The sequence below is a fragment of the Grampus griseus genome (genome assembly GCF_964374135.1).
Source record: "Grampus griseus genome assembly, chromosome: 15".
NCBI classification, from domain to species: Eukaryota; Metazoa; Chordata; class Mammalia; order Artiodactyla; family Delphinidae; genus Grampus; species Grampus griseus.
The window spans coordinates 37,705,275-37,710,343 of record NC_139009.1 but is presented as its reverse complement, the minus strand read 5'-3'; positions in this window follow the sequence as shown (position 1 = coordinate 37,710,343).

Genomic DNA, 5,069 nt, shown 5'->3' with positions numbered 1-5,069 from the left:
TGGCAAGATAAAATTTTAAATGAATGAAAAGAGAAAATGTAAAGAAAGACCTTGCCACCACCTCTAAATGGAGTTCCTTTTTTCCATGTCCCCTGAATGATCTCTTCTCATCTACGTATTTATTGTGTAAATCTTTTTCAACTTTATCCTTGACCTGCCAGCTTTCTAAACATCATTCTACAATGTCTCCAGAGGATGTATTAGTTAGGGTGGGAGTACAGAGTGCAGAAAAGAGTGCTTTTACTTTCAAGAAACTTATAATACAGACTAAATAATTCAGCAAATATAGTCAGGCTTGACAAGGCATCTGCCTTTTATTGAGCGCCTACTCAATGCCATACTTGGCATTTTCACATATGCTAACTGACTTGATCCACACCACCCTGCAAGGTGGGTTTTATTGTCCTTATTTTCTTCCAGGTCTCAAAGACTTAGTGACAGAACTGAGATTCTAACATAAATATGCAAATTTGGTGACTGTATACTCATGGTAGATGTGTCCACACTGGGAGATGAATATAGGTATCAGATACCACCTCCTTCTGTCAAATTAAAAATGGTTTTTTGAACAAAACAGATTTTAAGCTGAGCATTGAAAGGACAATTCAGAAGTGATGCTGAGGGAATGGTGCCAAACAAGGAGGCCAAATTGGCCATAAGCCTAAAATCAATCAATAAGGAGAAAGATTTCTTGTTCAGCGATGAGTCATATTATATTCTTCAAGTACATTTATTATCTCAGTTCTTCCAAATGAGGAAGTCAACCCAGGTGGTACAAGGGTGGGCTGAGGATGGAGGAGGGTGGTTTGGGGAGGGAATAAGTTTTCGAATGGAGAACTCCCAAATGGCCCATAAACTGGCACATTGGGCACTGGCTTCTGAAACAACTGGAACCATGGCAGCTTTCTCTGCTGCTTCTCAGTTGTTTTTAACTGATGTATGTAGAACAATTTCTCATTCTCTTATTTTTTCTAAAACAATTGATTAACACACTTTTAAAAACTATTTAGCACTATGTTGTACAAGGCAGTTCACTTCTATTTTTAGTGGGGGTTTTTTTCAAGGAGTTTAAGATTCAATAAAATGAACCTGTTTAAAGTGTACAGTTTGATCTGTTTTGAGACACATATACCCTTGTAACCACTACTGTAATCATGAAATAGAAAATTTACATCACCCCCAAAAAGTTCCCTTGTGCCCTTTTTGCAGTTGGAATTTTAATACAACTTATATTTTGGTTACTCTAAATCTAGATTTCCAGCTTCAACCTTGCTTTCAAATTCTAGGCCCATACTTTTAGCTACCTATTTGACATATCTACCTGGATACTACACACAGGTACCTCAAATCAAACAGGACGAAAAGATAAAGCAAGTGCTTTATCTTAGCTACAAGAAAACTCCCATCTCCTACTTCCAATTCCCTTCTCAAATCATTTTTCTGTATTCTTCAATTTGGCTGAGGTAGTCGTCATCTACTGAGTCATATAAGCTAGAAAATTTAAAAAATAATCTTCACTCTTCCCTCTCTTCAACCTCCCAAAAAAGTGATTCTACGTCACACAAACATTTTGTAATCAGTCCTTTCCATTTCCAGTATCCTCATTCAGACACATCTCCCTTGCATGATAACATAAAATCTCCTGACTAGCTTCTTCATGATCCAATTCATTCGACCTGCCACTCTAATTTTCTTTTGAAAACCCAGATCTGACTCTTTAAAACCTCTACGTTCAGAGACTGCCCAACTGCATACAAAGTGGCACTGAAAATCTTTCACCGTACGGTCCCAACCTCCCCTCCTGGATTCCTCTGCTCCCTGCCACATAAAGCATGCTATACATTTTCATCTTTCTGTGCATTTTCTCAGATCTCTGTCTGAAATGTGCCTCTTCCTCCACCGGGAAACTCCTCCAACTTTCACAGCCCCATTTATATGACTTTCCTCGGTAAAGTCTTCTCAGACCTCTCCAGATAAAAATAGTCTTTCTGTTTGTTACACTTGACCTCCCACAGCATGCTGCACATACATTTATCACACTGAACAGACAGAGTGGTGAAATAGAACAGGAGAGCTGAGTCAGAAGATCTGGGTCTAACTTAAAAATCTCATTCACCACTTGCTGTGCATCTGAGGCAAGTCACATAACCTCTCTGAACCTCAGTTATTTCATCTATAAAATTGGGATAACACATAATAATAACCCCCTCATAAGACTCTTCTGGTGATTAAATGAAATAATTATAAATGTGAATGTGATTTGCACTATACAGATATTAGAGCTATAATAACAAAGCTGTATCTTCTGATACATTGTGAGCTCCGTGAGTGCAAAACCAGCATCTGGTTATCTTTATATCCCTTCTACCTAACATAATGCTCAGACCTGCCTGTTGCCTAGACTGGTTTATGACATAAGTTACCATTTCTTGCAGAATCATATTCTCTCCATTTACTCTCTTAGCCTACTTTGTACAATATAAAAGCCAATCATGACATCCTCATTTCTTTTTATAATTGTTTATTGCCTTTATAATTAAATAGTTTCATCAAAAGGTCTCTGAGGAAATGGAATATATAGTCTATCCATGATTAATTTTAAATGCCTTTATTTTTATTCAACAAAAACTTTTTAGAGCCATTAAATGCCAGCCCTGTTCTATGCACTGGTCATCCGGAGGCTAACAAGAGCCTTCACAGAACTTACATTAGAGTGGGGACGGTAAGCACAAACCAACAAATGAAGATGTTAATCTGTAGAGTCAAAGGTGCTACAGATAGAACAATGTTGAGGGTGGGGCTGATGAAACAGGAGTGGTCAGAGAAAGCCTCCCTGAGAAAGTGGCCTTTGAGCATCAGTAATGAGGAGACAATCCTACAGAAGGAAGGAGGAATAGCCTTCCAGGCAGAGGGAAGAGCACAGACAGAGGCCCTGAGACAGGAGAAGGCAAAGTAGATGTGAGGAACTGAAAGAAGGCCGACATGGTGTGGAGGAAGGGAGGGGTAGTGGTAGGAGGTGAAGTCAAAGAAGCAGACAGGGCTTGGAAGGGCAGGGTAAAGAGTTTAAATTGTATTCTAATTGTAATAGAAAGCTCTGAAGGATTTTAAGCAGGAGTATGATATGATTTGATTGTTTTTTAAAAGGATCTCCCTAACTACATATGGAGAATGTGTTCTGGGGGCGATGGGAGAGAGGATCAGAAAGCGGCCTAGTGATTTTGGTCCAGCCTAGAGATGGTGGTGGTCTGGATTAGGGCGGTAGCCTGAAGATTGTAAAGAGTAGTAGGTTTGGGTGTATGTTTGGCAGATAGAATTGACCGGTCTAACTGATGGATTTAGTGACAGTGAGTGAGGGAAAGACATTAAAGATCACTCTTAGGATTAGGAGCTAAGCAGTGAGGTGGATAAAAGTTCAGTTTACTGAGTTGACAGAGTGCCTACGGAGGCGCTGTGTTAGGCTTTGAGAATACAAAGCCCACTAAGACACAGTACTTGCTCTCAAAAAACCCAGGCTAGTGGGGAGGTCTGCCTCCTACCCCGGTGATTTCTGTGGGATGTTTTAAGCACAATGTCAGAGCTCTGCACTGAGAGTGTCAGGAAGGAGCCCCTAGTCTCCACTGAGAGTGTCAGGAAGGAGCTCCCGTGTCCCCTGCATTGGCCCCTAGTCTAGTCCAGCTAAGTGAACCAGGAGGCCTACTCTCTTGGGAAGATAATGGGCACTTTCATGGCTTTTGTGAATATGTGCAGCAATCCACATTCTAGATAAAGCTTTAATTTAACTCTTTATGTATAACTTTCCATAGTTGTCAGCAGCATCTTCCAGGATCTTGGATTTTTTTTTTTAAGAGAAGAGGAAGGAAGGATATGGAAAAACAGCCAGTAGGTTAAAGATGCTGGACAGAAGCAAGGTGCTCAGCTAACAGGAATGGGAATCAGTATGGTCTGAGCTTCTGCTGTACCCACCTACTCGTACCAGGCCAACAGTAGACCTTTGGTTGACGATGAATTCAGATTTCTTCTTCTTTTTATTGTAATTGTAACTGGAACTTTTATGAGGTTACCATATGACTCCTGAATGACTTTTCTCAAGCTTTTTTCTTTCTGGTATTTATTTAATTTTTAATATTTGACCGGCTGATATATTCACATGTTTCAAAAATCAAAACAAAATTAAAAGGTATATGGTGAAAAGTCTCCCTCCCACCTTGCTTCTTCCACCCCATTCTCCATGCCCACCCACCCTCATAGGTCAAGATAACTATTTATATTGTTTTCCCATGTGTCCTTACAGTGTTTCTTCACACAAATACAAGCAATTCTTCTTTCTTCTCTTCCTCCCTTCTTACACAAGAGGTGGCATATTATATCTCCTGATCTGCATCTTGCTTTCCCTCTGACAATGTCTCTTGGAGATCTTTCATATCAGTACTAAGAGAGCATCCTCATTCTTTTACACAGCTGCATAGCATTACACTACAGTTTATTTAACCATTCCCCTATTGATGAACACTTGGGCTGTTTACAATCTTTGCTATTTGTTACAAACAATGCTGTGATGAATAACCTGACACGTATGTCTGCAGCTTTATCCGTAGGATAAATCCCCAGAAGTCTCCCAAACACTTTAATAAAATCTTCTAAAGGAATATTCTAAGGTGGTATGACTAGATTTCCAAGTAGAAGCTTAGCTTTCCAAGGATTAACTCTCACGTTCCATTAAGAATAGTTCCTCATTCGTTGGCCTGTAAATTATATCCTTGTATTTTTTCCAAAAAGGAATTTTTTAAAATAAATTTATTTATTTGTTCATTTTTGGCTGCATTGGGTCTTCATTGCTGTGCACGGGTTTTCTCTAGTTGCGGCGAGCGGGGGCTACTCTTTGTTGTGGTGCGGGGGCTTCTCACTGCAGTGGCTTCTTGTTGCGGAGCACAGGCTCTAGGTGCGCGGGCTTCAGTAGTTGTGGCACGCGGGCTTCAGTAGTTGTGGCTCGCAGGCTCTAGAGCGCAGGCTCAATAGTTGTGGTGCACGGTCTTAGCTGCTCTGTGGCATGTGGGGTCTTCCCGGACCAG